General features: G+C 55.7%; 1 long non-coding RNA gene across 1 annotated transcript in view; it reads left to right on the top strand.

The window, feature by feature from the left end:
• LOC145527683 (uncharacterized) overlaps positions 1–26,782 on the top strand; it is a 154,885-nt gene that overhangs the window by 38,134 nt on the left and 89,969 nt on the right. The window contains exons 6-9 of the long non-coding RNA XR_014069852.1: positions 61–172; positions 7,693–7,804; positions 15,326–15,437; positions 22,958–23,069. This is a non-coding gene — a long non-coding RNA (uncharacterized LOC145527683). The remainder of the gene's footprint in view (positions 1–60; positions 173–7,692; positions 7,805–15,325; positions 15,438–22,957; positions 23,070–26,782) is intronic.

Raw genomic sequence — 26,782 nt, 5'->3', positions numbered from 1 at the left:
AGCAGTGGGAGGGGCGTGAGGTCCGCCTGCGGCAGTTGGTGACCTTCCTGCTCCCCTCAGGGCAGAGCCGCCGGCCTGAGAATGAGGGCGCTGCTGAGCCCAGGGGCTGGGATGGCCCGTTGCTGCTGTGGTCCCAGAGCTCCACCCGAGACCTGAGGGAAGCCGTCTGCCCGTGAGTCCTCTCCCGCTTGTCTGTCAGCTTGTTTGAAGCATGCTGGGTTTTCTGCCCAGCTGGCTAAGGGGAGTCCCTGGAAATGCAAGGGTGTGGGTTTTGGCAGACTTCAGGGAAGACATGCCAGATGAGCCTGGGAGACTCCTGCTTAATCTGGATTCAGGAGATATCTCTTCGGGCCAGCTAGTAATTGTAGGATAAGCCTAATGAGTCTTCAGAGGATGAAGAGAGTAACGTGCCAAGGTAGCAATCGATGTCCTCATTCGAGAGGATGAAGCTGGTGCTCAGAGAAGGGGGGGGCTTGGCCACAGCAAGGAGGTGTGCACCCAGACAGAACCCCCAGATCCGTCCATTGGAGCTCAGGGAGGCCACTGGTGTGGCTTGTCCCTGTGGCAGGGGCCGAGGCACGCAGCCCACCCCGATTCCTGCGGGGGCCTGACTTGGGAAGTGCCATCTGGTAGCTTTGAGACTCACCAAACCAAATTGCACTGGAGAGAGGAAGGACGCCTTCCTTCATCCACCCCCCACCCCCGCCGGATTCCCACATACCCTGACCCCTTTCTCTTGATTTCGGAGCCATTTCCGGAGTCCCGCTCATATGACCTCATTCGAAGTGCACTGTGGACGAGCTCCCATCTGCAGCTGCTACCACAGCAGCCAAGGGCTCTAGCTCCTGAGTACCTCCCTTCCTTTGGAACTTGGGGGCCCTCTACTCCCCACTTGCACACCACAGACCTTTGCTGAGGATTGTGGGGACCCTCACTCAGTTTGCAGCACGTTGTAGCCATCCCTGTCGTCTCAATACCTCCCTTGAAACTCAGCTTGTGAGCTCCTTTGGAGCAGCGTGGCCCACCTGGCTGCAACGGAAGAGACACAGCTGACAGTGAAACAACAGCTTAGATCTGAGAGCCGGAAAGCTCTGTCAAAAGGGACCTCCCTCTTCACACCGTAGAGGCTGTAGGAGCCGCCAGGCTTTCAGAACCAGCGCTGGGGCCAAAATGACTCCACAGCTGTTTTCCTTCCTGGGGAGGGTTCTGGCTCGAGTGGGAATGGCTCAAGTCTCCTAAGGTTCTGAAAGCCCACTGTGTGCAGATTCACGGTACACAGAGAGGAGAAGGTGGAGTCCTGCCCTGGAGGTGGTCACAGCTCACGGATGAGCCAGGCAGGCAGGCAGGCAGGGCATGAGAACACCTGAGCTGCCTTCATGAGTGAATGGTGTGGGGGCAGAGGAAGAGAAGCCGGTCTGCTCCCTCGTGTGGTGCCCAGGGCAGGTTGTCCCCAGAGGAAACCCTTACGACGGCGAGGACTATCACTGCTGTTTCCCAAGGGGTTCCGTCGGTGCGTGTCTTGCCCGGAGCGCTCAGGCCGTCTCTCAAGTACACTGGCCATGGGCATTGCCTCTCCTTGGAACTTCCCATGTGTTTCTCTTTTTTATGGAACAGTGATTTTCTAGAGGGGTTCTGGGCCACAAGGATGTTGTGTCATTTTCAAGCCTTCTGTCATGAAGAACGCTTTCCTGGGCGTTGGGGTGGTTTGTTGTTCCAGCTCCCTTTCTTGGCTTCTTTTGGGAGCTGGTGCAACAAGACGAGCTCAGCCTCTGCCTTCTGGCTGAGATGTCACCCTTCAAACATCAATGCCTGCCTGGAGATAATGATGGCAGTTGCCAAAAGGGCTTCGTTTGGCACATGGTATCTTGAAAGGACGTACACCGTCCTTTCAGCTATCAAAGGCTAGTTCAAATGACATAAAAATGAGAACTCTCCAATGGAGTCTTACAGTAGGTGGAGAGTCCGAAAAACACTCCTTCAGTCATTTCACTGAGAGTCATTGATTGGGGACACCAAGAATATAGGAAGGAACGCACAAAGAAAAGATGAAATTGTGTTCAGGATCGGGGGAAGGGATGAACAGGGCGTGCTTGCCTTGAATCCAGGCTTTGTTGGGGGGTGGGGCATAAAGATGAAACGGGTCTGAAACTACAAAGTGGTGATGGTACCACAGTATCACCAGAGTTACACAACAGTGTTCCCAAATTGCAACAATGATGAAAAAGTTTACTAATCCCAACTTAACCAACAAAAATCCAGGAAACCATACAAAAAAGTAAACATCACCAGAAAGGTGGAAACAAACCAAATGCAAAGCAGTTCAGGGGAAAGGAACTCCACGTCCCCTGGGGGCAGACCGAGTTGCCGGCGTCCACGGTGAGCAGACAGGGATGGAGGCTGCAGAGCCGACCGCTCCCCTGGACGTGGTGTTTCCGGCAAGGGCTCTGGGTCTCTGTCCAGAGCGGGGGCTCGTTCTCCCTGCAGGGCTGGGTGAGTGATCGTGGGCGTCTGGGTGTTGCGCGGCAGCCAGGGCAGGCTCTCCCTGCCGAGGCGGTGACTCCTCCTCTGCCTCGGGTTCTCCTGCCAGAGCCCGAGCAGGTACAGGTGCACGTGGAGGTGGAGGTTCTGGCTGAGGGGGTGGGACATCAGTGCCTGGGACTGGGGGTCCTGCAGGCAGGGAGATCCGATCTGCCCGGTGTGCTGGCCAGTACCCAGCTGGCCTGGTGTCTCTGCGAGGGCAAGTCTCGCTTCTCCATCTGCCCTCGGTGGATCCCTGGGTCCTGCACCTGGAGCCACCACCTGTGTGGGGACAGGTCTGGGAAGTGGAGCCTGGTTCCAGTTGGAGGCCAGTGCTAGAGCTGGGGGAGAAGCAAAGTTTGCCCACAGGCCAGCCTTGGCATGTGCGTATCCCGGGAAAGAAAGCTTCCAAGAGATTCCCAAAGAATACCCGGCGTCGGATGTCTTTTGGGACTGAAGTGTGCAAGATGGGGGGCGGGGGGTGTGAGGCCAGCGCTTGCTGCAGGCCCAGCAGCAGCTTTCGGGGACTCGCCCCTGTGTAGCTCAGCACCCCCTCCCCACACACTCCCGTGCACCAGCCCCAGCGTCCTCACCTCTGTGCTCTGGCGTGCTGGGCTCCAGGTCCTCCTGCTGCCTCAGAGGCCGGGGTTCTCGGGACTCTGGGTCGGAGCCGGGTGTGCTGAGCTCCGTGGCAGCCTCAGACTGGGCCGCCGGCTGTATCCTGGGCGGTGTCTCGGCAGCAGGCCTTCCCCGCCTCCGCTTCTCCCCCGTTGGGGCTGATGCCTCCGTGTGCACGCTCACCTGGAGCCTGTACTGGGCCTCACGGGCGGGGGGGTGGTCCTCCGAGCCCTCCCTCCGGGAGGTGGATGGGGTGTCCCCGTCCTCGGCCTCATCACGTGGGAAGCTCTGCAACGACAGTGACCGTCAGCCAGCCATGCTGGGAGTTTTCCGAGCTGGGCCTGGCCAGTGGAGCCGCTGCTTCTGCCTGCTCGAACTTCTCTTCCCAGAAGGCTCAGAGACGTGTGTCTGCTCAGATCCCCACCCGGGAGGAAAGAGACCCACCTGAGGGTGTGAGGTCAGCCTGGGCGGCCGCCGCTGCCCGCACTCTCCCCATCCCGCCCAGCCTGCTCTCCCCTGGGGTGTGGACACAACTTGTCCGCAGGCTTCTGACCCCACATCCGCCTGGGCTTCCTTGAGGGAGACACACCCCGAGAAACCCGCATCCCCACACACAGGCAAAGGACCCGGTGTTTCCGGGTGGCATGGGAGAGGTGGCCTGGCCTGGCCTGGGTCTCCCCGTGTTACCTTTCTGTTTCTCCGGGCCAAGGGCCAGAGGCCTCTCGGGGGTGCCCTGAGCCAACGTCGACAGGGTGCCCGCGCACACTGCCTGTGAGCACTCCTGAGGCCCCAGCCTCTGGGCAGGGGCAAACAGCAGAACATCTTGGCAGCAAGTGATCTGGCTGGGGGCTCCTCTCCGCTCTGGAGGCCTGGATACCGGGTCGTGGGTTCTGTTGTGTTCTGTTGCCGGCAGGTGACATCATCTCCTGGGGTTCGTGCTGAGGTCCCTTCCCCAAAACTTCCCAAGGGAATCTCTGGGTTTCTGACTGCTCGACCACCCCCCTTAGGCCATGCGCAGGCACAGTGACACCCACACAGCCCAGCCCACAGCCCTGGGGAGGCCTGTGTGCAGCCAGGGCCTGAGCTCCGACGACCCGGCTGCTCTCAGACCAGGCTCCTTCTTCTCATAAGTGGTGTGGCCCTGGACAAGCATATGCCCCTCAGGGTTGCCCCAGTCTCTCCAACTGCAGAGTGGGGGTCATTCTCCCATCTGCTTCCTAGGCCTGTCGGCCTACGAGCAGCTCCATGCCTTTCCACCTGGGGCCGATATCACGTGGAGCTCGTGCGCTGAGACCTCAGAAAGAAAGATTCCATCCAGGGCTGACACAGCACAGAATGGGGCAGAACGAGGCCTGGATGCGCCGTGGTACCCAGGAAAAGGCACTCCCCCTCCTGACTGTTTTGAGACCCCGCATCCAAGTTGGAGGACCGAAAGGAAGACTCGAAGGTCTCCCTCTCTTATAGAAAAGAGTAGCCAACTTTCTGGTCCTCTGTTTCCATTGAGATTCTGTTCAAGTGTCCCAGCTCGGCTTCTGCGGGTGGCTGAGCTTCTAATGGCTCCCTGCGTTCTTGTCTTTTCCTCTCCAAACCTTCCGTCCTTTTCCCCCTTCTGGGGTGGAAGGGCGCTGTCATTGCTTCTACCTTCGAGACAGATTGAGGAAAAGTCTGGACCATCGACTCCCTTCCTCTCTTTGGTTGCGTGTCTCTCTCTGGCTGTGTCCCTCTCTTTTCCTTTCTCAATTCCGTCTGTGTCTTCCTCTTTCTCTCTCGTGTGTGGATGGATGGATGCTAGGGGTGCACATGTATATGATTGGATGAGGGTTATGTCTTAGGGATAGGTTAGAGGGAGAGAAAGGCTTTAGGTCGGAGTTGGTCATGGGGGAAGGGTCAAGGGTGGTGGTGGTGTTTCTTGGAATCTGAGTGCTGTGCATTCTTCGTCTCTTTCCATATGAACCCCTTCTCAGATACACCACTTACAAGGAGTCTCTCGTGTTCCGTTTCCTATCTTTTGCATTTGTGAATGCTTAGCTTCTCTGTTGTGAAGAGGTTCCATTGGATGGAAACCCATTGGTGTACTTCGTTTACCTCTTTCCCTTACTTGAAGAGACCCATTTCGACCTCCGCCCAGCAAATGGCAAGGAGACTCTGATGTTAAGGAGCCTTTGACCTACGCTTCTTTCTAGCTATCTCATGACATCAGTCTTTAGGGTGAGGTTTTTCCCCGATAATGAGGTGGTCTGAGATCAAAACCAATAGCGTTCTTCAGATGTAGCTGTCTGGTTTTCCCATGGACATTGATTGAAGAGGCTTTCTTGTTCCCATTTGGATATTCTCCCCTTCTGTGTCAGAGATGAGTTGACCGTGGATGCTGGGGTTTGTTTCTGGACCCTCAACGTTATTCCATCGATCTGGATCTGTGTGTGTTGTTGTATTCCCAATAGCATACTGTCCTGCTGCTGCTGCTGCGGCTAAGTCACTTCAGTCGTGTCTGACTCTGCGCGACCCCATGGCCTGCAGTCTACCAGGCTCCTCCATCCAGGGAATTTTCCAGGCAAGAGTACTGGAGTGGGTCGCCATTGCCTTCTCCGATATTCTCCTGAGGATCCTAGTTTGGTCGTCTAATTTCCTTTCACACAACCTTGGATGTCCGTATCGGGGCTTTTTCTTTGGGTTGTATTGACAGTTTAGGCTCTTTTCTGTTTCCGTAACCCCTTTTGCAATTCTTTGTTCGGTGCGAAAATGCATTGGCATTTTGGGAGGAATAGCATCGAAGCTGTGGATTGCCTTGTGGGGCTGTGACATCATTTTCCCAATAGGAATTCGTTCAAGGCCTGAGCACAGCTTCTCTTTCCAGTGATTGGTGTGGGCTTGATCTTCCTTCTTCCATCTCTCGCCGTTTTGTGAGAACAGGTCCATCCTTCCCTTCTGGGGTAGATGGACTCGTGGGTATCACTTCAGTGAATGGCATTGTCAGTGGGGGTGATAATTCCCTTCTCATTGGAAGACTTTGCTGTGAGTATTAGAAATGCAAGTGACTTCTCTTCCCCTTCCTCCCTGTCCATGTCTCAGAGCCACCGGGAAACAGAGGCCTCATCCAGGGTCACACAGGCCTGAGGGGGTGCAACTAGACTGTTGTTTCTTCAGGCCCTCAGTGCTGGACATCATCCGGGATACTCTGTGTGTGTCTTCCTCCGTCTGGTGTCCCTTCAGACCTTTCCCTAGTTTTCACAGGCTTGTTGTGTTGGTGTTCTTTGTCTGTTTGGAGACACATCCTTGATAAGCTTTGTGTTTCCACTCATTCGTCTCATGATGTATGACCTGTCTTTTGCTTTTGTCATGAGGTCTTTCCCACAGAAGATATCTTTGATTTTGCAAAGTCCACTGTATTCTCTGGGTTTTTCTGTGGACTGCCTTTTAGTTTTGTGTGTGAAGACTCAAAGCACGTGTCCGGTTTCTGCTCATTGTTCTTCTAGATTTGTGACAAGTTTTCATGGCAAGTTTGTCTAGGGACAACTGGAAGTGAACTCGGTGTAAGGTGTCAAGTCCCCATCTCCATTCATGTCATCCCCTGCAGTTTCCAATTCCCTGTTCCTGAGTGGCTTTGGAGACCTTGTGGGAAGTTTGGTTGCATTGGAGTTTGCATTTCCACCTTGATTCGATTCACACTGTTCTGCCCTCAGGGACACTGTCAAGGGGGAGTGAGGAGCAGCCTGCATTTCCAGCAGTGACCACACGGTGGGGCGAGTGCTGCTCTCCCCTCTGGGAGCCCCAGGCCACAGGCATCCCAGTGAGGAGCCAGCTCTGTGCTCAGCTGAAAGGAGTTAGTCTCTCAGGAGCCTCTGAACCCTTGCCTTTGGATCACCCAGGGTGGGCACTTACTGGGACAGAAAAAATTGCCCTGAATTCCATGGACGGAAGAGCCTGGCTGTGTAGAGTTCGTGGGTTGCCGTGAATCAGACACAACTGAGGACACAAAAATTCAATAGATTAAAACACTTTTTGGGGGTGGGGGGGAGTGAAAGGGGGTGATGTGGGGTTTTGTGTCTTATATAACAGCCAAGGGAAATCTCCTTTAAACCTAATTTCACATAGATGGGAAAGGTATAGCTCTCCGTCACCCTATTAAAAAAAAAAAACTACTAAACTTTTCTGAAAGTTTATTTAGTAGCTTCCTTGAGCAGTTCATTGTGAAGCTTTTTTTTTTTTTTTCTGTGACATTGGCCCCATTAAAAAGTACGGTTTGCCTTTACTGGATAATTTTGTTCATTGGTTTCTTAGGGAACCTTGGTAATCTTTGAGTTTCCTGGGGAGTATGGTCACATGACCTGGCCCTGGGCAATCGGTGCGTTCCACCTCCCTGGCCACTGTGATTGGCTCCGGGCTGGGGCAGTGCCCAATCGGGGCCCAGGGCCGGGCCTCCCGTTGGAAGCCAGGGGAAGACGAGCTCTCGTCCTGCTGGGGTAGGGGAAGGGGTGGGGCCGGGGGAGGTCAGGCTCCAGCAGTGGGAGGGGCGTGAGGTCCGCCTGCGGCAGTTGGTGACCTTCCTGCTCCCCTCAGGGCAGAGCCGCCGGCCTGAGAATGAGGGCGCTGCTGAGCCCAGGGGCTGGGATGGCCCGTTGCTGCTGTGGTCCCAGAGCTCCACCCGAGACCTGAGGGAAGCCGTCTGCCCGTGAGTCCTCTCCCGCTTGTCTGTCAGCTTGTTTGAAGCATGCTGGGTTTTCTGCCCAGCTGGCTAAGGGGAGTCCCTGGAAATGCAAGGGTGTGGGTTTTGGCAGACTTCAGGGAAGACATGCCAGATGAGCCTGGGAGACTCCTGCTTAATCTGGATTCAGGAGATATCTCTTCGGGCCAGCTAGTAATTGTAGGATAAGCCTAATGAGTCTTCAGAGGATGAAGAGAGTAACGTGCCAAGGTAGCAATCGATGTCCTCATTCGAGAGGATGAAGCTGGTGCTCAGAGAAGGGGGGAGCTTGGCCACAGGAAGGAGGTGTGCACCCAGACAGAACCCCCAGATCCGGCCATTGGAGCTCAGGGAGGCCACTGGTGTGGCTTGTCCCTGTGGCAGGGGCCGAGGCACGCAGCCCACCCCGATTCCTGCGGGGGCCTGACTTGGGAAGTGCCATCTGGTAGCTTTGAGACTCACCAAACCAAATTGCACGGGAGAGAGGAAGGACGCCTTCCTTCATCCACCCCCCACCCCCGCCGGATTCCCACATACCCTGACCCCTTTCTCTTGATTTCAGAGCCATTTCCGGAGTCCCGCTCATATGACCTCATTCGAAGTGCACTGTGGACGAGCTCCCATCTGCAGCTGCTACCACAGCAGCCAAGGGCTCTAGCTCCTGAGTACCTCCCTTCCTTTGGAACTTGGGGGCCCTCTACTCCCCACTTGCACACCACAGACCTTTGCTGAGGATTGTGGGGACCCTCACTCAGTTTGCAGCACGTTGTAGCCATCCCTGTCGTCTCAATACCTCCCTTGAAACTCAGCTTGTGAGCTCCTTTGGAGCAGCGTGGTCCACCTGGCTGCAACGGAAGAGACATAGCTGACAGTGAAACAACAGCTTAGATCTGAGAGCCGGAAAGCTCTGTCAAAAGGGACCTCCCTCTTCACACCGTAGAGGCTGTAGGAGCCGCCAGGCTTTCAGAACCAGTGCTGGGGCCAAAATGACTCCACAGCTGTTTTCCTTCCTGGGGAGGGTTCTGGCTCGAGTGGGAATGGCTCAAGTCTCCTAAGGTTCTGAAAGCCCACTGTGTGCAGATTCACGGTACACAGAGAGGAGGAGGTGGAGTCCTGCCCTGGAGGTGGTCACAGCTCACGGATGAGCCAGGCAGGCAGGCAGGCAGGGCATGAGAACACCTGAGCTGCCTTCATGAGTGAATGGTGTGGGGGCAGAGGAAGAGAAGCCGGTCTGCTCCCTCGTGTGGTGCCCAGGGCAGGTTGTCCCCAGAGGAAACCCTTACGACGGCGAGGACTATCACTGCTGTTTCCCAAGGGGTTCCGTCGGTGCGTGTCTTGCCCGGAGCGCTCAGGCCGTCTCTCAAGTACACTGGCCATGGGCATTGCCTCTCCTTGGAACTTCCCATGTGTTTCTCTTTTTTATGGAACAGTGATTTTCTAGCGGGGTTCTGGGCCACAAGGATGTTGTGTCATTTTCAAGCCTTCTGTCATGAAGAACGCTTTCCTGGGCGTTGGGGTGGTTTGTTGTTCCAGCTCCCTTTCTTGGCTTCTTTTGGGAGCTGGTGCAACAAGACGAGCTCAGCCTCTGCCTTCTGGCTGAGATGTCACCCTTCAAACATCAATGCCTGCCTGGAGATAATGATGGCAGTTGCCAAAAGGGCTTCGTTTGGCACATGGTATCTTGAAAGGACGTACACCGTCCTTTCAGCTATCAAAGGCTAGTTCAAATGACATAAAAATGAGAACTCTCCAATGGAGTCTTACAGTAGGTGGAGAGTCCGAAAAACACTCCTTCAGTCATTTCACTGAGAGTCATTGATTGGGGACACCAAGAATATAGGAAGGAACGCACAAAGAAAAGATGAAATTGTGTTCAGGATCGGGGGAAGGGATGAACAGGGCGTGCTTGCCTTGAATCCAGGCTTTGTTGGGGGGTGGGGCATAAAGATCAAACGGGTCTGAAACTACAAAGTGGTGATGGTACCACAGTATCACCAGAGTTACACAACAGTGTTCCCAAATTGCAACAATGATGAAAAAGTTTACTAATCCCAACTTAACCAACAAAAATCCAGGAAACCATACAAAAAAGTAAACATCACCAGAAAGGTGGAAACAAACCAAATGCAAAGCAGTTCAGGGGAAAGGAACTCCACGTCCCCTGGGGGCAGACCGAGTTGCCGGCGTCCACGGTGAGCAGACAGGGATGGAGGCTGCAGAGCCGACCGCTCCCCTGGACGTGGTGTTTCCGGCAAGGGCTCTGGGTCTCTGTCCAGAGCGGGGGCTCGTTCTCCCTGCAGGGCTGGGTGAGTGATCGTGGGCGTCTGGGTGTTGCGCGGCAGCCAGGGCAGGCTCTCCCTGCCGAGGCGGTGACTCCTCCTCTGCCTCGGGTTCTCCTGCCAGAGCCCGAGCAGGTACAGGTGCACGTGGAGGTGGAGGTTCTGGCTGAGGGGGTGGGACATCAGTGCCTGGGACTGGGGGTCCTGCAGGCAGGGAGATCCGATCTGCCCGGTGTGCTGGCCAGTACCCAGCTGGCCTGGTGTCTCTGCGAGGGCAAGTCTCGCTTCTCCATCTGCCCTCGGTGGATCCCTGGGTCCTGCACCTGGAGCCACCACCTGTGTGGGGACAGGTCTGGGAAGTGGAGCCTGGTTCCAGTTGGAGGCCAGTGCTAGAGCTGGGGGAGAAGCAAAGTTTGCCCACAGGCCAGCCTTGGCATGTGCGTATCCCGGGAAAGAAAGCTTCCAAGAGATTCCCAAAGAATACCCGGCGTCGGATGTCTTTTGGGACTGAAGTGTGCAAGATGGGGGGCGGGGGGTGTGAGGCCAGCGCTTGCTGCAGGCCCAGCAGCAGCTTTCGGGGACTCGCCCCTGTGTAGCTCAGCACCCCCTCCCCACACACTCCCGTGCACCAGCCCCAGCGTCCTCACCTCTGTGCTCTGGCGTGCTGGGCTCCAGGTCCTCCTGCTGCCTCAGAGGCCGGGGTTCTCGGGACTCTGGGTCGGAGCCGGGTGTGCTGAGCTCCGTGGCAGCCTCAGACTGGGCCGCCGGCTGTATCCTGGGCGGTGTCTCGGCAGCAGGCCTTCCCCGCCTCCGCTTCTCCCCCGTTGGGGCTGATGCCTCCGTGTGCACGCTCACCTGGAGCCTGTACTGGGCCTCACGGGCGGGGGGGTGGTCCTCCGAGCCCTCCCTCCGGGAGGTGGATGGGGTGTCCCCGTCCTCGGCCTCATCACGTGGGAAGCTCTGCAACGACAGTGACCGTCAGCCAGCCATGCTGGGAGTTTTCCGAGCTGGGCCTGGCCAGTGGAGCCGCTGCTTCTGCCTGCTCGAACTTCTCTTCCCAGAAGGCTCAGAGACGTGTGTCTGCTCAGATCCCCACCCGGGAGGAAAGAGACCCACCTGAGGGTGTGAGGTCAGCCTGGGCGGCCGCCGCTGCCCGCACTCTCCCCATCCCGCCCAGCCTGCTCTCCCCTGGGGTGTGGACACAACTTGTCCGCAGGCTTCTGACCCCACATCCGCCTGGGCTTCCTTGAGGGAGACACACCCCGAGAAACCCGCATCCCCACACACAGGCAAAGGACCCGGTGTTTCCGGGTGGCATGGCAGAGGTGGCCTGGCCTGGCCTGGGGCTCCCCGTGTTACCTTTCTGTTTCTCCGGGCAAAGGGCCAGAGGCCTCTCGGGGGTGCCCTGAGCCAACGTCGACAGGGTGCCCGCGCACACTGCCTGTGAGCACTCCTGAGGCCCCAGCCTCTGGGCAGGGGCAAACAGCAGAACATCTTGGCAGCAAGTGATCTGGCTGGGGGCTCCTCTCCGCTCTGGAGGCCTGGATACCGGGTCGTGGGTTCTGTTGTGTTCTGTTGCCGGCAGGTGACATCATCTCCTGGGGTTCGTGCTGAGGTCCCTTCCCCAAAACTTCCCAAGGGAATCTCTGGGTTTCTGACTGCTCGACCACCCCCCTTAGGCCATGCGCAGGCACAGTGACACCCACACAGCCCAGCCCACAGCCCTGGGGAGGCCTGTGTGCAGCCAGGGCCTGAGCTCCGACGACCCGGCTGCTCTCAGACCAGGCTCCTTCTTCTCATAAGTGGTGTGGCCCTGGACAAGCATATGCCCCTCAGGGTTGCCCCAGTCTCTCCAACTGCAGAGTGGGGGTCATACTCCCATCTGCTTCCTAGGCCTGTCGGCCTACGAGCAGCTCCATGCCTTTCCACCTGGGGCCGATATCACGTGGAGCTCGTGCGCTGAGACTTCAGAAAGAAAGATTCCATCCAGGGCTGACACAGCACAGAATGGGGCAGAACGAGGCCTGGATGCGCCGTGGTACCCAGGAAAAGGCACTCCCCCTCCTGACTGTTTTGAGACCCCGCATCCAAGTTGGAGGACCGAAAGGAAGACTCGAAGGTCTCCCTCTCTTATAGAAAAGAGTAGCCAACTTTCTGGTCCTCTGTTTCCATTGAGATTCTGTTCAAGTGTCCCAGCTCGGCTTCTGCGGGTGGCTGAGCTTCTACTGGCTCCCTGCGTTCTTGTCTTTTCCTCTCCAAACCTTCCGTCCTTTTCCCCCTTCTGGGGTGGAAGGGCGCTGTCATTGCTTCTACCTTCGAGACAGATTGAGGAAAAGTCTGGACCATCGACTCCCTTCCTCTCTTTGGTTGCGTGTCTCTCTCTGGCTGTGTCCCTCTCTTTTCCTTTCTCAATTCCGTCTGTGTCTTCCTCTTTCTCTCTCGTGTGTGGATGGATGGATGCTAGGGGTGCACATGTATATGATTGGATGAGGGTTATGTCTTAGGGATAGGTTAGAGGGAGAGAAAGGCTTTAGGTCGGAGTTGGTCATGGGGGAAGGGTCAAGGGTGGTGGTGGTGTTTCTTGGAATCTGAGTGCTGTGCATTCTTCGTCTCTTTCCATATGAACCCCTTCTCAGATACACCACTTACAAGGAGTCTCTCGTGTTCCGTTTCCTATCTTTTGCATTTGTGAATGCTTAGCTTCTCTGTTGTGAAGAGGTTCCATTGGATGGAAACCCATTGGTGTACTTCGTTTACCTCTTTCCCTTACTTGAAGAGACCCATTTCGACCTCCGCCCAGCAAATGGCAAGGAGACTCTGATGTTAAGGAGCCTTTGACCTACGCTTCTTTCTAGCTATCTCATGACATCAGTCTTTAGGGTGAGGTTTTTCCCCGATAATGAGGTGGTCTGAGATCAAAACCAATAGCGTTCTTCAGATGTAGCTGTCTGGTTTTCCCATGGACATTGATTGAAGAGGCTTTCTTGTTCCCATTTGGATATTCTCCCCTTCTGTGTCAGAGATGAGTTGACCATGGATGCTGGGGTTTGTTTCTGGACCCTCAACGTTATTCCATCGATCTGGATCTGTGTGTGTTGTTGTATTCCCAATAGCATACTGTCCTGCTGCTGCTGCTGCGGCTAAGTCACTTCAGTCGTGTCTGACTCTGCGCGACCCCATGGCCTGCAGTCTACCAGGCTCCTCCATCCAGGGAATTTTCCAGGCAAGAGTACTGGAGTGGGTCGCCATTGCCTTCTCCGATATTCTCCTGAGGATCCTAGTTTGGTCGTCTAATTTCCTTTCACACAACCTTGGATGTCCGTATCGGGGCTTTTTCTTTGGGTTGTATTGACAGTTTAGGCTCTTTTCTGTTTCCGTAACCCCTTTTGCAATTCTTTGTTCGGTGCGAAAATGCATTGGCATTTTGGGAGGAATAGCATCGAAGCTGTGGATTGCCTTGTGGGGCTGTGACATCATTTTCCCAATAGGAATTCGTTCAAGGCCTGAGCACAGCTTCTCTTTCCAGTGATTGGTGTGGGCTTGATCTTCCTTCTTCCATCTCTCGCTGTTTTGTGAGAACAGGTCCATCCTTCCCTTCTGGGGTAGATGGACTCGTGGGTATCACTTCAGTGAATGGCATTGTCAGTGGGGGTGATAATTCCCTTCTCATTGGAAGACTTTGCTGTGAGTATTAGAAATGCAAGTGACTTCTCTTCCCCTTCCTCCCTGTCCATCTCTCAGAGCCACCGGGAAACAGAGGCCTCATCCAGGGTCACACAGGCCTGAGGGGGTGCAACTAGACTGTTGTTTCTTCAGGCCCTCAGTGCTGGACATCATCCGGGATACTCTGTGTGTGTCTTCCTCCGTCTGGTGTCCCTTCAGACCTTTCCCTAGTTTTCACAGGCTTGTTGTGTTGGTGTTCTTTGTCTGTTTGGAGACACATCCTTGATAAGCTTTGTGTTTCCACTCATTCGTCTCATGATGTATGACCTGTCTTTTGCTTTTGTCATGAGGTCTTTCCCACAGAAGATATCTTTGATTTTGCAAAGTCCACTGTATTCTCTGGGTTTTTCTGTGGACTGCCTTTTAGTTTTGTGTGTGAAGACTCAAAGCACGTGTCCGGTTTCTGCTCATTGTTCTTCTAGATTTGTGACAAGTTTTCATGGCAAGTTTGTCTAGGGATAACTGGAAGTGAACTCGGTGTAAGGTGTCAAGTCCCCATCTCCATTCATGTCATCCCCTGCAGTTTCCAATTCCCTGTTCCTGAGTGGCTTTGGAGACCTTGTGGGAAGTTTGGTTGCATTGGAGTTTGCATTTCCACCTTGATTCGATTCACACTGTTCTGCCCTCAGGGACACTGTCAAGGGGGAGTGAGGAGCAGCCTGCATTTCCAGCAGTGACCACACGGTGGGGCGAGTGCTGCTCTCCCCTCTGGGAGCCCCAGGCCACAGGCATCCCAGTGAGGAGCCAGCTCTGTGCTCAGCTGAAAGGAGTTAGTCTCTCAGGAGCCTCTGAACCCTTGCCTTTGGATCACCCAGGGTGGGCACTTACTGGGACAGAAAAAATTGCCCTGAATTCCATGGACGGAAGAGCCTGGCTGTGTAGAGTTCGTGGGTTGCCGTGAATCAGACACAACTGAGGACACAAAAATTCAATAGATTAAAACACTTTTTGGGGGTGGGGGGGTGTGAAAGGGGGTGATGTGGGGTTTTTTGTCTTATATAACAGCCAAGGGAACTCTACTTTAAACCTAATTTCACATAGATGGGAAAGGTATAGCTCTCCGTCACCCTATTAAAAAAAAAAAACTACTAAACTTTTCTGAAAGTTTATTTAGTAGCTTCCTTGAGCAGTTCATTGTGAAGCTTTTTTTTTTTTTTTTCTGTGACATTGGCCTCATTAAAAAGTACGGTTTGCCTTTACTGGATAATTTTGTTCATTGGTTTCTTAGGGAACCTTGGTAATCTTTGAGTTTCCTGGGGAGTATGGTCACATGACCTGGCCCTGGGCAATCGGTGCGTTCCACCTCCCTGGCCACTGTGATTGGCTCCGGGCTGGGGCAGTGCCCAATCGGGGCCCAGGGCCGGGCCTCCCGTTGGAAGCCAGGGGAAGACGAGCTCTCGTCCTGCTGGGGTAGGGGAAGGGGTGGGGCCGGGGGAGGTCAGGCTCCAGCAGTGGGAGGGGCGTGAGGTCCGCCTGCGGCAGTTGGTGACCTTCCTGCTCCCCTCAGGGCAGAGCCGCCGGCCTGAGAATGAGGGCGCTGCTGAGCCCAGGGGCTGGGATGGCCCGTTGCTGCTGTGGTCCCAGAGCTCCACCCGAGACCTGAGGGAAGCCGTCTGCCCGTGAGTCCTCTCCCGCTTGTCTGTCAGCTTGTTTGAAGCATGCTGGGTTTTCTGCCCAGCTGGCTAAGGGGAGTCCCTGGAAATGCAAGGGTGTGGGTTTTGGCAGACTTCAGGGAAGACATGCCAGATGAGCCTGGGAGACTCCTGCTTAATCTGGATTCAGGAGATATCTCTTCGGGCCAGCTAGTAATTGTAGGATAAGCCTAATGAGTCTTCAGAGGATGAAGAGAGTAACGTGCCAAGGTAGCAATCGATGTCCTCATTCGAGAGGATGAAGCTGGTGCTCAGAGAAGGGGGGAGCTTGGCCACAGCAAGGAGGTGTGCACCCAGACAGAACCCCCAGATCCGGGCATTGGAGCTCAGGGAGGCCACTGGTGTGGCTTGTCCCTGTGGCAGGGGCCGAGGCACGCAGCCCACCCCGATTCCTGCGGGGGCCTGACTTGGGAAGTGCCATCTGGTAGCTTTGAGACTCACCAAACCAAACTGCACGGGAGAGAGGAAGGACGCCTTCCTTCATCCACCCCCCACCCTCGCCGGATTCCCACATACCCTGACCCCTTTCTCTTGATTTCGGAGCCATTTCCGGAGTCCCGCTCATATGACCTCATTCGAAGTGCACTGTGGACGAGCTCCCATCTGCAGCTGCTACCACAGCAGCCAAGGGCTCTAGCTCCTGAGTACCTCCCTTCCTTTGGAACTTGGGGGCCCTCTACTCCCCACTTGCACACCACAGACCTTTGCTGAGGATTGTGGGGACCCTCACTCAGTTTGCAGCACGTTGTAGCCATCCCTGTCGTCTCAATACCTCCCTTGAAACTCAGCTTGTGAGCTCCTTTGGAGCAGCGTGGCCCACCTGGCTGCAACGGAAGAGACACAGCTGACAGTGAAACAACAGCTTAGATCTGAGAGCCGGAAAGCTCTGTCAAAAGGGACCTCCCTCTTCACACCGTAGAGGCTGTAGGAGCCGCCAGGCTTTCAGAACCAGTGCTGGGGCCAAAATGACTCCACAGCTGTTTTCCTTCCTGGGGAGGGTTCTGGCTCGAGTGGGAATGGCTCAAGTCTCCTAAGGTTCTGAAAGCCCACTGTGTGCAGATTCACGGTACACAGAGAGGAGAAGGTGGAGTCCTGCCCTGGAGGTGGTCACAGCTCACGGATGAGCCAGGCAGGCAGGCAGGCAGGGCATGAGAACACCTGAGCTGCCTTCATGAGTGAATGGTGTGGGGGCAGAGGAAGAGAAGCCGGTCTGCTCCCTCGTGTGGTGCCCAGGGCAGGTTGTCCCCAGAGGAAACCCTTACGACGGCGAGGACTATCACTGCTGTTTCCCAAGGGGTTCCGTCGGTGCGTGTCTTGCCCGGAGCGCTCAGGCCGTCTCTCAAGTACACTGGCAATGGGCATTGCCTCTCCTTGGAACTTCCCATGTGTTTCTCTTTTTTATGGAACAGTGATTTTCTAGAGGGGTTCTGGGCCACAAGGATGTTGTGTCATTTTCAAGCCTTCTGTCATGAAGAACGCTTTCCTGGGCGTTGGGGTGGTTTGTTGTTCCAGCTCCCTTTCTTGGCTTCTTTTGGGAGCTGGTGCAACAAGACGAGCTCAGCCTCTGCCTTCTGGCTGAGATGTCACCCTTCAAACATCAATGCCTGCCTGGAGATAATGATGGCAGTTGCCAAAAGGGCTTCGTTTGGCACATGGTATCTTGAAAGGACGTACACCGTCCTTTCAGCTATCAAAGGCTAGTTCAAATGACATAAAAATGAGAACTCTCCAATGGAGTCTTACAGTAGGTGGAGAGTCCGAAAAACACTCCTTCAGTCATTTCACTGAGAGTCATTGATTGGGGACACCAAGAATATAGGAAGGAACGCACAAAGAAAAGATGAAATTGTGTTCAGGATCGGGGGAAGGGATGAACAGGGCGTGCTTGCCTTGAATCCAGGCTTTGTTGGGGGGTGGGGCATAAAGATGAAACGGGTCTGAAACTACAAAGTGGTGATGGTACCACAGTATCACCAGAGTTACACAACAGTGTTCCCAAATTGCAACAATGATGAAAAAGTTTACTAATCCCAACTTAACCAACAAAAATCCAGGAAACCATACAAAAAAGTAAACATCACCAGAAAGGTGGAAACAAACCAAATGCAAAGCAGTTCAGGGGAAAGGAACTCCACGTCCCCTGGGGGCAGACCGAGTTGCCGGCGTCCACGGTGAGCAGACAGGGATGGAGGCTGCAGAGCCGACCGCTCCCCTGGACGTGGTGTTTCCGGCAAGGGCTCTGGGTCTCTGTCCAGAGCGGGGGCTCGTTCTCCCTGCAGGGCTGGGTGAGTGATCGTGGGCGTCTGGGTGTTGCGCGGCAGCCAGGGCAGGCTCTCCCTGCCGAGGCGGTGACTCCTCCTCTGCCTCGGGTTCTCCTGCCAGAGCCCGAGCAGGTACAGGTGCACGTGGAGGTGGAGGTTCTGGCTGAGGGGGTGGGACATCAGTGCCTGGGACTGGGGGTCCTGCAGGCAGGGAGATCCGATCTGCCCGGTGTGCTGGCCAGTACCCAGCTGGCCTGGTGTCTCTGCGAGGGCAAGTCTCGCTTCTCCATCTGCCCTCGGTGGATCCCTGGGTCCTGCACCTGGAGCCACCACCTGTGTGGGGACAGGTCTGGGAAGTGGAGCCTGGTTCCAGTTGGAGGCCAGTGCTAGAGCTGGGGGAGAAGCAAAGTTTGCCCACAGGCCAGCCTTGGCATGTGCGTATCCCGGGAAAGAAAGCTTCCAAGAGATTCCCAAAGAATACCCGGCGTCGGATGTCTTTTGGGACTGAAGTGTGCAAGATGGGGGGCGGGGGGTGTGAGGCCAGCGCTTGCTGCAGGCCCAGCAGCAGCTTTCGGGGACTCGCCCCTGTGTAGCTCAGCACCCCCTCCCCACACACTCCCGTGCACCAGCCCCAGCGTCCTCACCTCTGTGCTCTGGCGTGCTGGGCTCCAGGTCCTCCTGCTGCCTCAGAGGCCGGGGTTCTCGGGACTCTGGGTCGGAGCCGGGTGTGCTGAGCTCCGTGGCAGCCTCAGACTGGGCCGCCGGCTGTATCCTGGGCGGTGTCTCGGCAGCAGGCCTTCCCCGCCTCCGCTTCTCCCCCGTTGGGGCTGATGCCTCCGTGTGCACGCTCACCTGGAGCCTGCACTGGGCCTCACGGGCGGGGGGGTGGTCCTCCGACCCCTCCCTCCGGGAGGTGGATGGGGTGTCCCCGTCCTCGGCCTCATCACGTGGGAAGCTCTGCAACGACAGTGACCGTCAGCCAGCCATGCTGGGAGTTTTCCGAGCTGGGCCTGGCCAGTGGAGCCGCTGCTTCTGCCTGCTCGAACTTCTCTTCCCAGAAGGCTCAGAGACGTGTGTCTGCTCAGATCCCCACCCGGGAGGAAAGAGACCCACCTGAGGGTGTGAGGTCAGCCTGGGCGGCCGCCGCTGCCCGCACTCTCCCCATCCCGCCCAGCCTGCTCTCCCCTGGGGTGTGGACACAACTTGTCCGCAGGCTTCTGACCCCACATCCGCCTGGGCTTCCTTGAGGGAGACACACCCCGAGAAACCCGCATCCCCACACACAGGCAAAGGACCCGGTGTTTCCGGGTGGCATGGGAGAGGTGGCCTGGCCTGGCCTGGGGCTCCCCGTGTTACCTTTCTGTTTCTCCGGGCAAAGGGCCAGAGGCCTCTCGGGGGTGCCCTGAGCCAACGTCGACAGGGTGCCCGCGCACACTGCCTGTGAGCACTCCTGAGGCCCCAGCCTCTGGGCAGGGGCAAACAGCAGAACATCTTGGCAGCAAGTGATCTGGCTGGGGGCTCCTCTCCGCTCTGGAGGCCTGGATACCGGGTCGTGGGTTCTGTTGTGTTCTGTTGCCGGCAGGTGACATCATCTCCTGGGGTTCGTGCTGAGGTCCCTTCCCCAAAACTTCCCAAGGGAATCTCTGGGTTTCTGACTGCTCGACCACCCCCCTTAGGCCATGCGCAGGCACAGTGACACCCACACAGCCCAGCCCACAGCCCTGGGGAGGCCTGTGTGCAGCCAGGGCCTGAGCTCCGACGACCCGGCTGCTCTCAGACCAGGCTCCTTCTTCTCATAAGTGGTGTGGCCCTGGACAAGCATATGCCCCTCAGGGTTGCCCCAGTCTCTCCAACTGCAGAGTGGGGGTCATTCTCCCATCTGCTTCCTAGGCCTGTCGGCCTACGAGCAGCTCCATGCCTTTCCACCTGGGGCCGATATCACGTGGAGCTCGTGCGCTGAGACTTCAGAAAGAAAGATTCCATCCAGGGCTGACACAGCACAGAATGGGGCAGAACGAGGCCTGGATGCGCCGTGGTACCCAGGAAAAGGCACTCCCCCTCCTGACTGTTTTGAGACCCCGCATCCAAGTTGGAGGACCGAAAGGAAGACTCGAAGGTCTCCCTCTCTTATAGAAAAGAGTAGCCAACTTTCTGGTCCTCTGTTTCCATTGAGATTCTGTTCAAGTGTCCCAGCTCGGCTTCTGCGGGTGGCTGAGCTTCTAATGGCTCCCTGCGTTCTTGTCTTTTCCTCTCCAAACCTTCCGTCCTTTTCCCCCTTCTGGGGTGGAAGGGCGCTGTCATTGCTTCTACCTTCGAGACAGATTGAGGAAAAGTCTGGACCATCGACTCCCTTCCTCTCTTTGGTTGCGTGTCTCTCTCTGGCTGTGTCCCTCTCTTTTCCTTTCTCAATTCCGTCTGTGTCTTCCTCTTTCTCTCTCGTGTGTGGATGGATGGATGCTAGGGGTGCACATGTATATGATTGGATGAGGGTTATGTCTTAGGGATAGGTTAGAGGGAGAGAAAGGCTTTAGGTCGGAGTTGGTCATGGGGGAAGGGTCAAGGGTGGTGGTGGTGTTTCTTGGAATCTGAGTGCTGTGCATTCTTCGTCTCTTTCCATATGAACCCCTTCTCAGATACACCACTTACAAGGAGTCTCTCGTGTTCCGTTTCCTATCTTTTGCATTTGTGAATGCTTAGCTTCTCTGTTGTGAAGAGGTTCCATTGGATGGAAACCCATTGGTGTACTTCGTTTACCTCTTTCCCTTACTTGAAGAGACCCATTTCGACCTCCGCCCAGCAAATGGCAAGGAGACTCTGATGTTAAGGAGCCTTTGACCTACGCTTCTTTCTAGCTATCTCATGACATCAGTCTTTAGGGTGAGGTTTTTCCCCGATAATGAGGTGGTCTGAGATCAAAACCAATAACGTTCTTCAGATGTAGCTGTCTGGTTTTCCCATGGACATTGATTGAAGAGGCTTTCTTGTTCCCATTTGGATATTCTCCCCTTCTGTGTCAGAGATGAGTTGACCGTGGATGCTGGGGTTTGTTTCTGGACCCTCAACGTTATTCCATCGATCTGGATCTGTGTGTGTTGTTGTATTCCCAATAGCATACTGTCCTGCTGCTGCTGCTGCGGCTAAGTCACTTCAGTCGTGTCTGACTCTGCGCGACCCCATGGCCTGCAGTCTACCAGGCTCCTCCATCCAGGGAATTTTCCAGGCAAGAGTACTGGAGTGGGTCGCCATTGCCTTCTCCGATATTCTCCTGAGGATCCTAGTTTGGTCGTCTAATTTCCTTTCACACAACCTTGGATGTCCGTATCGGGGCTTTTTCTTTGGGTTGTATTGACAGTTTAGGCTCTTTTCTGTTTCCGTAACCCCTTTTGCAATTCTTTGTTCGGTGCGAAAATGCATTGGCATTTTGGGAGGAATAGCATCGAAGCTGTGGATTGCCTTGTGGGGCTGTGACATCATTTTCCCAATAGGAATTCGTTCAAGGCCTGAGCACAGCTTCTCTTTCCAGTGATTGGTGTGGGCTTGATCTTCCTTCTTCCATCTCTCGCCGTTTTGTGAGAACAGGTCCATCCTTCCCTTCTGGGGTAGATGGACTCGTGGGTATCACTTCAGTGAATGGCATTGTCAGTGGGGGTGATAATTCCCTTCTCATTGGAAGACTTTGCTGTGAGTATTAGAAATGCAAGTGACTTCTCTTCCCCTTCCTCCCTGTCCATGTCTCAGAGCCACCGGGAAACAGAGGCCTCATCCAGGGTCACACAGGCCTGAGGGGGTGCAACTAGACTGTTGTTTCTTCAGGCCCTCAGTGCTGGACATCATCCGGGATACTCTGTGTGTGTCTTCCTCCATCTGGTGTCCCTTCAGACCTTTCCCTAGTTTTCACAGGCTTGTTGTGTTGGTGTTCTTTGTCTGTTTGGAGACACATCCTTGATAAGCTTTGTGTTTCCACTCATTCGTCTCATGATGTATGACCTGTCTTTTGCTTTTGTCATGAGGTCTTTCCCACAGAAGATATCTTTGATTTTGCAAAGTCCACTGTATTCTCTGGGTTTTTCTGTGGACTGCCTTTTAGTTTTGTGTGTGAAGACTCAAAGCACGTGTCCGGTTTCTGCTCATTGTTCTTCTAGATTTGTGACAAGTTTTCATGGCAAGTTTGTCTAGGGACAACTGGAAGTGAACTCGGTGTAAGGTGTCAAGTCCCCATCTCCATTCATGTCATCCCCTGCAGTTTCCAATTCCCTGTTCCTGAGTGGCTTTGGAGACCTTGTGGGAAGTTTGGTTGCATTGGAGTTTGCATTTCCACCTTGATTCGATTCACACTGTTCTGCCCTCAGGGACACTGTCAAGGGGGAGTGAGGAGCAGCCTGCATTTCCAGCAGTGACCACACGGTGGGGCGAGTGCTGCTCTCCCCTCTGGGAGCCCCAGGCCACAGGCATCCCAGTGAGGAGCCAGCTCTGTGCTCAGCTGAAAGGAGTTAGTCTCTCAGGAGCCTCTGAACCCTTGCCTTTGGATCACCCAGGGTGGGCACTTACTGGGACAGAAAAAATTGCCCTGAATTCCATGGACGGAAGAGCCTGGCTGTGTAGAGTTCGTGGGTTGCCGTGAATCAGACACAACTGAGGACACAAAAATTCAATAGATTAAAACACTTTTTGGGGGTGGGGGGGAGTGAAAGGGGGTGATGTGGGGTTTTTTGTCTTATATAACAGCCAAGGGAACTCTACTTTAAACCTAATTTCACATAGATGGGAAAGGTATAGCTCTCCGTCACCCTATTAAAAAAAAAAAACTACTAAACTTTTCTGAAAGTTTATTTAGTAGCTTCCTTGAGCAGTTCATTGTGAAGCTTTTTTTTTTTTTTTCTGTGACATTGGCCTCATTAAAAAGTACGGTTTGCCTTTACTGGATGATTTTGTTCATTGGTTTCTTAGGGAACCTTGGTAATCTTTGAGTTTCCTGGGGAGTATGGTCACATGACCTGGCCCTGGGCAATCGGTGCGTTCCACCTCCCTGGCCACTGTGATTGGCTCCGGGCTGGGGCAGTGCCCAATCGGGGCCCAGGGCCGGGCCTCCCGTTGGAAGCCAGGGGAAGACGAGCTCTCGTCCTGCTGGGGTAGGGGAAGGGGTGGGGCCGGGGGAGGTCAGGCTCCAGCAGTGGGAGGGGCGTGAGGTCCGCCTGCGGCAGTTGGTGACCTTCCTGCTCCCCTCAGGGCAGAGCCGCCGGCCTGAGAATGAGGGCGCTGCTGAGCCCAGGGGCTGGGATGGCCCGTTGCTGCTGTGGTCCCAGAGCTCCACCCGAGACCTGAGGGAAGCCGTCTGCCCGTGAGTCCTCTCCCGCTTGTCTGTCAGCTTGTTTGAAGCATGCTGGGTTTTCTGCCCAGCTGGCTAAGGGGAGTCCCTGGAAATGCAAGGGTGTGGGTTTTGGCAGACTTCAGGGAAGACATGCCAGATGAGCCTGGGAGACTCCTGCTTAATCTGGATTCAGGAGATATCTCTTCGGGCCAGCTAGTAATTGTAGGATAAGCCTAATGAGTCTTCAGAGGATGAAGAGAGTAACGTGCCAAGGTAGCAATCGATGTCCTCATTCGAGAGGATGAAGCTGGTGCTCAGAGAAGGGGGGAGCTTGGCCACAGCAAGGAGGTGTGCACCCAGACAGAACCCCCAGATCCGGGCATTGGAGCTCAGGGAGGCCACTGGTGTGGCTTGTCCCTGTGGCAGGGGCCGAGGCACGCAGCCCACCCCGATTCCTGCGGGGGCCTGACTTGGGAAGTGCCATCTGGTAGCTTTGAGACTCACCAAACCAAATTGCACGGGAGAGAGGAAGGACGCCTTCCTTCATCCACCCCCCACCCCCGCCGGATTCCCACATACCCTGACCCCTTTCTCTTGATTTCGGAGCCATTTCCGGAGTCCCGCTCATATGACCTCATTCGAAGTGCACTGTGGACGAGCTCCCATCTGCAGCTGCTACCACAGCAGCCAAGGGCTCTAGCTCCTGAGTACCTCCCTTCCTTTGGAACTTGGGGGCCCTCTACTCCCCACTTGCACACCACAGACCTTTGCTGAGGATTGTGGGGACCCTCACTCAGTTTGCAGCACGTTGTAGCCATCCCTGTCGTCTCAATACCTCCCTTGAAACTCAGCTTGTGAGCTCCTTTGGAGCAGCGTGGCCCACCTGGCTGCAACGGAAGAGACACAGCTGACAGTGAAACAACAGCTTAGATCTGAGAGCCGGAAAGCTCTGTCAAAAGGGACCTCCCTCTTCACACCGTAGAGGCTGTAGGAGCCGCCAGGCTTTCAGAACCAGTGCTGGGGCCAAAATGACTCCACAGCTGTTTTCCTTCCTGGGGAGGGTTCTGGCTCGAGTGGGAATGGCTCAAGTCTCCTAAGGTTCTGAAAGCCCACTGTGTGCAGATTCACGGTACACAGAGAGGAGAAGGTGGAGTCCTGCCCTGGAGGTGGTCACAGCTCACGGATGAGCCAGGCAGGCAGGCAGGCAGGGCATGAGAACACCTGAGCTGCCTTCATGAGTGAATGGTGTGGGGGCAGAGGAAGAGAAGCCGGTCTGCTCCCTCGTGTGGTGCCCAGGGCAGGTTGTCCCCAGAGGAAACCCTTACGACGGCGAGGACTATCACTGCTGTTTCCCAAGGGGTTCCGTCGGTGCGTGTCTTGCCCGGAGCGCTCAGGCCGTCTCTCAAGTACACTGGCCATGGGCATTGCCTCTCCTTGGAACTTCCCATGTGTTTCTCTTTTTTATGGAACAGTGATTTTCTAGAGGGGTTCTGGGCCACAAGGATGTTGTGTCATTTTCAAGCCTTCTGTCATGAAGAACGCTTTCCTGGGCGTTGGGGTGGTTTGTTGTTCCAGCTCCCTTTCTTGGCTTCTTTTGGGAGCTGGTGCAACAAGACGAGCTCAGCCTCTGCCTTCTGGCTGAGATGTCACCCTTCAAACATCAATGCCTGCCTGGAGATAATGATGGCAGTTGCCAAAAGGGCTTCGTTTGGCACATGGTATCTTGAAAGGACGTACACCGTCCTTTCAGCTATCAAAGGCTAGTTCAAATGACATAAAAATGAGAACTCTCCAATGGAGTCTTACAGTAGGTGGAGAGTCCGAAAAACACTCCTTCAGTCATTTCACTGAGAGTCATTGATTGGGGACACCAAGAATATAGGAAGGAACGCACAAAGAAAAGATGAAATTGTGTTCAGGATCGGGGGAAGGGATGAACAGGGCGTGCTTGCCTTGAATCCAGGCTTTGTTGGGGGGTGGGGCATAAAGATCAAACGGGTCTGAAACTACAAAGTGGTGATGGTACCACAGTATCACCAGAGTTACACAACAGTGTTCCCAAATTGCAACAATGATGAAAAAGTTTACTAATCCCAACTTAACCAACAAAAATCCAGGAAACCATACAAAAAAGTAAACATCACCAGAAAGGTGGAAACAAACCAAATGCAAAGCAGTTCAGGGGAAAGGAACTCCACGTCCCCTGGGGGCAGACCGAGTTGCCGGCGTCCACGGTGAGCAGACAGGGATGGAGGCTGCAGAGCCGACCGCTCCCCTGGACGTGGTGTTTCCGGCAAGGGCTCTGGGTCTCTGTCCAGAGCGGGGGCTCGTTCTCCCTGCAGGGCTGGGTGAGTGATCGTGGGCGTCTGGGTGTTGCGCGGCAGCCAGGGCAGGCTCTCCCTGCCGAGGCGGTGACTCCTCCTCTGCCTCGGGTTCTCCTGCCAGAGCCCGAGCAGGTACAGGTGCACGTGGAGGTGGAGGTTCTGGCTGAGGGGGTGGGACATCAGTGCCTGGGACTGGGGGTCCTGCAGGCAGGGAGATCCGATCTGCCCGGTGTGCTGGCCAGTACCCAGCTGGCCTGGTGTCTCTGCGAGGGCAAGTCTCGCTTCTCCATCTGCCCTCGGTGGATCCCTGGGTCCTGCACCTGGAGCCACCACCTGTGTGGGGACAGGTCTGGGAAGTGGAGCCTGGTTCCAGTTGGAGGCCAGTGCTAGAGCTGGGGGAGAAGCAAAGTTTGCCCACAGGCCAGCCTTGGCATGTGCGTATCCCGGGAAAGAAAGCTTCCAAGAGATTCCCAAAGAATACCCGGCGTCGGATGTCTTTTGGGACTGAAGTGTGCAAGATGGGGGGCGGGGGGTGTGAGGCCAGCGCTTGCTGCAGGCCCAGCAGCAGCTTTCGGGGACTCGCCCCTGTGTAGCTCAGCACCCCCTCCCCACACACTCCCGTGCACCAGCCCCAGCGTCCTCACCTCTGTGCTCTGGCGTGCTGGGCTCCAGGTCCTCCTGCTGCCTCAGAGGCCGGGGTTCTCGGGACTCTGGGTCGGAGCCGGGTGTGCTGAGCTCCGTGGCAGCCTCAGACTGGGCCGCCGGCTGTATCCTGGGCGGTGTCTCGGCAGCAGGCCTTCCCCGCCTCCGCTTCTCCCCCGTTGGGGCTGATGCCTCCGTGTGCACGCTCACCTGGAGCCTGTACTGGGCCTCACGGGCGGGGGGGTAGTCCTCCGACCCCTCCCTCCGGGAGGTGGATGGGGTGTCCCCGTCCTCGGCCTCATCACGTGGGAAGCTCTGCAACGACAGTGACCGTCAGCCAGCCATGCTGGGAGTTTTCCGAGCTGGGCCTGGCCAGTGGAGCCGCTGCTTCTGCCTGCTCGAACTTCTCTTCCCAGAAGGCTCAGAGACGTGTGTCTGCTCAGATCCCCACCCGGGAGGAAAGAGACCCACCTGAGGGTGTGAGGTCAGCCTGGGCGGCCGCCGCTGCCCACACTCTCCCCATCCCGCCCAGCCTGCTCTCCCCTGGGGTGTGGACACAACTTGTCCGCAGGCTTCTGACCCCACATCCGCCTGGGCTTCCTTGAGGGAGACACACCCCGAGAAACCCGCATCCCCACACACAGGCAAAGGACCCGGTGTTTCCGGGTGGCATGGCAGAGGTGGCCTGGCCTGGCCTGGGGCTCCCCGTGTTACCTTTCTGTTTCTCCGGGCAAAGGGCCAGAGGCCTCTCGGGGGTGCCCTGAGCCAACGTCGACA

This window comes from Giraffa tippelskirchi, chromosome 11, assembly GCF_054371585.1.
Source record: "Giraffa tippelskirchi isolate mGirTip1 chromosome 11, T2T-mGirTip1v1.2.pri, whole genome shotgun sequence".
Lineage (NCBI taxonomy): Eukaryota > Metazoa > Chordata > Mammalia > Artiodactyla > Giraffidae > Giraffa > Giraffa tippelskirchi.
Note: the sequence above shows the minus strand (reverse complement) of the source record. Positions and strands in the feature narration are given on the sequence as shown.